Source organism: Canis lupus, chromosome 8 (assembly GCF_011100685.1).
Source record: "Canis lupus familiaris isolate Mischka breed German Shepherd chromosome 8, alternate assembly UU_Cfam_GSD_1.0, whole genome shotgun sequence".
Lineage (NCBI taxonomy): Eukaryota > Metazoa > Chordata > Mammalia > Carnivora > Canidae > Canis > Canis lupus.
The window spans coordinates 9,109,046-9,117,219 of record NC_049229.1 but is presented as its reverse complement, the minus strand read 5'-3'; the positions used below and the strand labels follow the sequence as shown (position 1 = coordinate 9,117,219).

The following is an 8,174-nucleotide window of genomic DNA, read 5'->3' as shown; positions in this document are numbered from 1 at the left end:
GAAAAGCAAAGCCTGGTGCGGTGGTGACAGTGGGACCCAGCCCGGGAAGGTCCCTGCCCACTATGACAGTTTGTGGTGCCCTCTGCGGTGTGGGCCTCCTACAAGGTGGAATGCTTCTTGAAGGGCCCAGTCAGGAGTTGGGCCATCCAGGAACCAGCAAAGTTTCTCGGTGTGGGCCTGGGGGTTCTCCTTGTCCTCCAAAATGCTCTTCAGGACAGCTGCCTTGCCTATTCCAGTTGCCCCGAAGATGATGGTGCAGTCACATTCAGCACGGGAAGTGCGAATCTCCCACTGTGGTGGTGGCTTTGGAGGTCACTAATGGGGGCTATGATCTTCTCCTGTTCCTGCAGAAGGAGGTGGTATGGAACCAGTGAGCAGGTGTGGCCATCAGGACCCACTCTGAGAATTAGCATCCAGTCAAAAACTGGAATGGAGTCCCCCTAGAAGGCTGAAGATCAAAGAAATCATGTAGAGATAGAATACAGCATAACCAGGCTTGGAATTCAGGTCTTTTCTTTCCAAAATTCCTCTTAGCTGCAGTCTTTTCTTTTCTTTTCTTTTCTTTTCTTTTCTTTTCTTTTCTTTTCTTTTCTTTTCTTTTCTTTTCTTTCTTTTTTTCTTTCTTTTCTTTTCTTTTCCTTTTCTTTCTTTCTTTTCTTTTCTTTCTTTCTTCTTTCTTTCTTTCTTTCTTTCTTTCTTTCTTTCTTTCTTTCTTTCTTTCTTTCTTTCTTCTTTCTTTCTCTATCTCTATCTCTATCTCTATCTCTATCTATATCTCATAGTTATTCCAAACAATAGGAATCAAGCAACTCAAGACCAGGAAATTGGGAGCTAAAGTTCAGGACCAAGCCTTTTGTTGAATGGCCAAAGAAAGAGAGATGGGAGATGTAAAATTTTCAGAGAAAAGGAGAGAAACCAAGATAGATTGAGAATGAGGTAATGGGTACATTACAATCCCTTGGTTAATGGGTTAAGCTTATGAGAGCAGCTGGAAGAACAGTGCCTACTTGAGCTGGCATGGTTTTGATTATTTTGTTAATGAAAACATTTCAGCTTTTGGAGTCTATAAGAGCAGGATAAGATTGTGCACTTAAAGGTTAAGAATTTCCAGTTCCAATACTAAGTTTTTGCCTTACTAGAATGTACCACTCACTTAGGAATGTAGAAGTTCTGCTTGTCTAGATAGATAATCCCAAAATCTGAGCTGAAGGCTTGATCCTTCACCACAAAGAGTTGATGTGAACTGGGGTCTGGAATTAGGCTCAAATATTTTTAGTTAAAGGTGAGGTTTTCTGGGACCTCACAGAAATTGTGTCCTGCTACAAAAGTATTATATTTGGGGATATGTTTTAGGAAGTTTGGAATAACCAGTGATAAAACACTTCTAAATCCCAGGAAACAAAAAACTCACAGGTTTCCTATGTACTGATAGGAAACCTACCATATAACTTAAGCAGTTAGGAAGAACATGGAAAGATGGGAGAGAAAGGGAGAAAGAAGACAGAAAGAGAGGAAAGAAGAGTTGGAGAGAGACAAATGGATAAGAAAAGCCAGAATAAATGGGCAGGTAGTGGCTCTGGCTTATGAAGGGGTTCCTGTCCCAATACTAGGTCATATATAATTTGGTTGTACTTGATATAATGTAGTTGTACTTCATTTTGAGAAGCTCGTTATATTATTAAAATAAGAATATTTGTGTTGAACTGGCTTAACTGGATTTCCCTGTCTCTTTCTCTCTCTCTCTCTCATTCACACACCTTGACATATGCATTCATTTTGTCAGTGTTTGAGGAAAACCTACTGTTTCTAACAAAGATAGTATATTCTTTGTAGAGAGTATGAAAATAAACCAGGAATTTATTTCTGCCTGCTTTGACTTGATTCAGCCAAGATAATACTAAAGAGTGTATACTTTTACATATATAGGAGCATTTATAGAAAGCCCATTTTCTCTGAGGATTTATAGGAGAACAATAAGACATAATTCCCAGTCTAGAAAAGTTTGAGTTCAGCATCAAAGCTCACAGTCTGGCAAACTCTGAAGTGTTCTGCTTTGGGTTAGAAATATCTCTGTGGAATATGTCTAGGTTGTGGATTGCTCAGAGTTGGTAATTTCTGCCATTGGTGTCAGGATTCTATGCGGTCCCTCCTTATTATTATATTGTTAGATCTCTTACTCCTTCAGTGTACTTGTAAAAGAATCCATTACCAACTCGAATTCTTAACCATGAGATTCTGTTTTGTTTGTGTACAAACCAGATATACCTGCTGCCTTTGTCAGTTTGGGCTGCTATAACAAAAACACCATAGACCAAGTGGCTTAAAGAGAGGAATTTCATTTCTCATAGTCTTAGAGGCTGAGAAGTCCCAAGATCCAAATGCCAGTAAGTTTGGTTTCTGGGGAGAGTCCCCTTCCTTGTTTATAGACAGTCACCTTCTTGCTGTATCCTCACACTGTGGAGAGAGAGCTCTGGTCTCCCCATGCCCATATAAAGGCACCAATCCCATCATGGGAGCTCCAGTGCTGTGATCTCATCCAAACCTAATTACTTCCCAAAGGCCCCACCTCTAAGTACCCTCATTGGGCCTTAGGGCTTCAACATTGAATTTAGGGGTGCAGGGGGGACAAGCTTTCAGTCCATTGTACTTGCACAGGGTCATCTTTAAAAAGGGTGTTAAAGATGAACCAAATGTCTGATTTCTAGGTAAAATTTTAGCTAAAGTATGAGATGCAAATATGTTCTTTTGTCCAATCGAGATAAATATACTTGAATCTTCTTTCTAGAAAGCTAATCAAATGGAGAGTTCTAACCCTGGCCAAGTTTTCTAAAACATTCAAACACTCCATTGACCTACATCTTTGTACATTGTTAACAGCTGAAAACATAACATCGTAGAAGTTACAAAATGTTTTAAAATAGTTCTAGAGGCCTGGTGATGCTTAAACAGTTCAGCAAAATGTTCAGTCTTGCACATATTTATTGACTTCCTATATGCATTTTGCAAGCACTATGCTGGATAGTGAGGACTCAACCCTCAAGTAGATTTTAATCTGGAAGATTAAAAAAACAAAGGGCCAATATGTCAAAACTCACAGAGATAATTCTGTAGAAGCTTGTCTCTGGAAGAACCAAAGCATCTGGCCCAGTCCTCCATTGTGCAGAAGATGAAGCTGAGGTTCAAGGAAAGTCACTCATTATGGACTCACCAGGAATAGAAGCCAAGGTTTCTGACAATCATAGGAGCACCAGTTATTTGTCAGAGAGAGGGAGCACCACAGATCCTAAATTCGTATATTGATTTGTTTTAGAAACTCACCTTCTTGGCTTTCTAATTTTTTATAGAGTCTTACTGCGAAGAGTATCATGAGCATCCAATTTCAAAAATGCACATGACAATGCTGTGAAAATTTTACAGTACCAATTTGTAAGGCATAGCGTTCCCAAGTACTATTGGATTTTTGACTTCTAGAAGATAGCCATTACAGGCTGGTAACCTCACAACGTGGAAAACATGGTTGGTGTTATGTACCAAGCTGTTAGATTAAGTAATTGATATTTCCTGGGGGCAGGGAAGTGCAAAGGGTGTGGTTTGAGGAAGAAGCAATTGACTAAGTTGGTCTGAAAAAAAGCTGACCATATAACAAGGGTATCCTCCTGACTTATAAATGACTGAAAAATAGCAGTTCCTATGAGAGGACACATCTTCCGTATGGCACGAAGCAAAGTTCTAATAAGGCTTTAAAGAAAAATGATATAACAAATGACAGATAAATGAGTCGTGTGATGTAAAGGTTAATATAGTGTTCTTGCATTTTGTGTCTTTGGATTTTAGATATCTTCAGATTGAACTTCCACCATTAAAAGAAACCATCCTCTCTTCAAAGATGCCAGGGGACCTCAGTAACTCTTTTTCTATTTGTGTGTAATTTTCCCTCGGCCTGGCTTTTCAGGCCAGGAACTACAGCACATAGCCACAGCTGCTTCTGCAGCAGCTCCAAGAGAAGCTCAGAAGAGTTGCATGGAATTGGCATCATCATTGGTTCTTCCACAGTCACAGAATTTCAAACCCTGTTGGTGTTCTTTCCTTTTAAATTCTGACGTGAGCCTCAGAGTCACAATCTAGAACATGTTTACTTGTTCACATTAAATCACTTAACTCTCTCCTTTTGATAGAAAAAAGAAGAGCAAATATACAGAACATTAATATTTATTTAAATGCATGGGTTTATGAAAAATAAGCCCCAGGCAGCCCCGGTGGCTCAGTGGTTTCGCGCCGCCTTCAGCCCAGGGTGTTATCCTGGAGACCCGGGATCGAGTCCCACATTGGGCTCCCTGAATGGAGCCTGCTCCTCCCTCTGCCTGTGTCCCTGCGTGTCTCTCTCTCTCTCTCTCTCTAATAAATAAATAAAAAATCTTAAAAAAAAAGTCCCAATGTCCAACAGGTGGCACCAATCATGCAACACAAAATCTGCCAATTATTTGAAAGAATGCTTTGCATTTAGAAAAGATTGAGAGACTAAAAAATAATAATTAACGAGTTCTTGATCAGGGTTAGCCCTGGATATGTTCCATTTGTCCTTCCAGGTTCACTCTGCTGTTCCTTGTTCTGTGCTCCAGGAGTCTGAGCTCTGGGCTTCCTGTCCTCTGGCCTCACTTGGCTTCAGCCAGTGCAAGGAAACAGCAAAAGGCAGGAGGAAGTCGTGGGTCTTATTTTTGTTTTTAGAGACTTTATGTATTTATTCATAGACACACACACACACACACACACACACACACACACACACACAGAGGCAGAGGGAGAAGCATGCACCATGCAGAGAGCCTGACATGGGACTTGATCCAGGGTCTCCAGGATCACACTCTGGGCTGCAGGCGGCGCTAAACTGCTGCACCACCGGGGCTGCCCAAGAAGTGGGGTCTTAGAATTGACTTGCTGGGCCCTCTCTCCAGAGTTACACTGCGTGCCATGCCGACTAAATCCCCTCCTGAAGGCTGATTCCGTCTGGCAGCCTTCCTGCTGCAGTCACCTGACCAGAATTCAGGGAACTACTCACTCCTTCCCTTTCCCTTTAGAGGCAGGAAGAGTAACAGCTCCCCTTCTTGCAAGCCCCAGGGTGCTGGACTACCTTTTTGGTTTCCCTTCTCATGGCAGATACAGAAAAACTTAAGCAAAATCATAGAGCTCATTTAAGAGGTTAAGAATTCCTGTCTGCTTTGCTTGGTGCCTGGAAGAATACCTGGCAAATAGTAGTACTCAATACATATTTGTGGAATATATTGTTATACATATAATTTTTTAGTGAAAACTTATTGTTAAGTAGATAATTGTTATGATTTGCCAATGTAGAAATTAAAAATAGATTCCTACATGCATACAAAAAACCTCAGTCACGTTCATTTTTATTAATGTATACTTAATTGTACATATATACAAATATGTGAATAAAAGAGATATTAATGAATGAAAGTAACACTGGTGGTGTCCTAATGGAACTGGAGAAAGATGTTCACTACTTAAGATAGAATTCAATCTTGTAAGCAGGAGATAAGATAAGCCTTCTCTTTCAATTGCCCCCAAATAAATGTGCTCACCTGTGGGGCCCTATGAAATAAATACTTATATAGCCTTAGCTGAGCATCTGTACTTCTCTAAAAGCTGGGAGTATAGTGGTGAATATGCTAGATTCCACCTCTCCCCATCCTGTGGAAATGTGATGGCATCAGGGTGGGGTAGAAGAGTGCTGAGTGTTGGGAGCCCACGGAAGCACGATCCTTGACTTAAAACTTCTTAACTGCAGAGCTGAGAGATAAGAAGATGTTGGCCAGGTACTAGAAGCAGGTTGGGAGGAGAAGGGGGTTCCAGGCACAGGGGACAAGAGCTTGCACAAAGGTGTGGAGAGTGAAAGCATGGCTCACTCAGGCAACTGAAAGAAGTTCTCTGTGGCTGGAATACCGAGTTTGAAAATGAGAATATTGAGAGATGAGGATGGAAAAAATAAACAGAAGTCAGACCATAAAAGGTTTTGTATAGGATTGAAGGGAGTTGAGATTTCAAGCCAGTTAAGTGCTCACAGAGTGAGAATAAAAGGTAAGAAAATAATTATTCTTTCCCTGTTCTCCAAAATATAAACACACATACCCACTTTGTATCTCCCAATGGGGAGGAAGTTAAGGATCCCAGAAGTTACTGTAAAGCAATACTTGTCTAATTGATATTAACCCACATTCTTTGACATGCTTAATCAACTGTGGTTAAGCAGCTAACAGTTATTGTGTGTTTGCTATGTTATAGGCACTGTTGTAAGAACTTTATAGGTATGACTATTTTTTTTAAGACTTACTTGTTTACTTGAGAGAGAGAGAGAGAGAGAGAGAGACAGAAAGCCTGTGTGCACAGGATCATGGGAGGGGGGAGAGAGGGAGCCCGGGGAAACAGAAGAGAGTCCTAAGCAGATTCTGTGCCAGTGGAGCCTGGCAGGGTGCTCAATCCCACAACCCCGAGATCAGGACCTAAGCTGAAACCATGAGTCAGGTGCCCAACAGATTGTGCCTCCCAGGTGCCCCTAGGTATGACTTTAACATTCACAGTAACCTGATAGATAACCCTATCAGGTAATTACTATTATTATCTGAAATTTACAGTAAGGAAGAAGAAGCACAAGAAAGTTAAAGGACTTACTCAAGGTCACACAGATACTAAGTTGATAAAGACTTCAAAAAAAGAAGGTGGGTGGGGAGAATAGTTGTTTTTCTTTACCTCCTATAGAAAGTACTTGGGAACTGCATTGATATTGAACATAAATAATCTGGACTATGATGATAAGCTTGCTTTACACAGAAATTACAAATTGTGCACACACCTTATATCGTAGCATAGAGAACAAATTTAGTGAATAGATATGTTAAGTGATTAAATCAATGTAATACGAACACAGCAACTAAATTGCTTTTTTTTTCTTTTTCTTTTTTAAATATGGAACGCTTCATGAATTTGCATGTCATCCTTGCGCAGGGGCCACGCTAATCTTCTCTGTATCGTTCCAATTTTAGTATATGTGCTGCCGAAGTGAGCACTTCAATTGCTTTTCTAAGGGGGAAAATTGAACAGAACTTTTTTAAAAGTCAGGGAGCCATGGAAACTAAAAAATGAAATCTGAATCCAAACAGGTCATGAACCAGTAAGTCAAGGCTGTGTCTGGTGCCTTCATTTTCCTAACTTTAAAATAAAGTGACATTTTATATTACTGTATTGGAGTGTTAAAGAATTATGCATCAGACAGCTGTTTGAAAATAGTCTATGCTGTAATTATAAATGAGAAAAGACAAAAAGCTATTTGAATCAAATAACTTCAAAGTCTTTAGTGTTATTAGAAGCTTACCATTAATCTTTAAGAAAAATAAGTCTTTGGTAGTTTGACACCAGCAGATGGCACCCTAACAAAATAATTTGTGTGCCATAGGTGAACTATCACAGCCCTCTCTACATTCAAATGCAAGGCAACCTCACTGTATTTGGATATGCAGGATAGAAAAGAGAAAAACCAAAAAGATGAGACTTGCTCTTTTTGAGTCAGACCATTTTTATTTGGGGAGGAAAAAGCAGAAAGAACATTTTCCTCATTACTGTTTATTTTGTGAATACCTAGCTAGCTCGAAGCATTATTATAAGAAAATCCTCCGTAAGTCTGCAGAAAACTCCAACTCAACTAGAAAAAGGTAACATGATTCCACTGAAAGGGATAAAATGGACTGATCCACATGCTTGCCAGCCAGTAGTGGCAACAGTAGCAGCAGCAGCAGCAGCAGCAGAAGAAGAAGAAGAAGAAGAAGAAGAAGAAGAAGAAGAAGAAGAAGAAGAAGTAGGGAATTTGATGAAACAAGTATTCTTTTTGATTACTTCAACTGTTGGAGATGACACTAGAGTTTTGTCTTTTACAGTTTAATTGAGAAGAACTTAAACATGAAGTCTGCACCCAAGATGCTTGCCACAATGCCCATTTCAATTTCAGACCTATTCAGCTTGAGTTATTCCAATTAGGTAATCGGTGTTTGAATGCCTGCGCCACCCCTCCTCCTGCCGCCCCTCTATTTATATGTTAACTGTTATTTTTAAAGAAAATACAGGATATTTTGTCAAGATCATGATAAATGCATCTGTAAAGGGTGAGAATA

The 8,174-nt window shown here is 40.0% G+C and overlaps 1 non-coding gene across 1 annotated transcript; it reads right to left on the bottom strand.

Moving 5' to 3' along the window:
- Window positions 1-6,969: 6,969 nt before the first annotated feature.
- On the bottom strand, window positions 6,970-7,076 carry LOC119873167. The gene has a single exon (XR_005363948.1). It is a non-coding gene; the product is annotated as a U6 spliceosomal RNA (small nuclear RNA).
- Window positions 7,077-8,174: the final 1,098 nt, after the last annotated feature.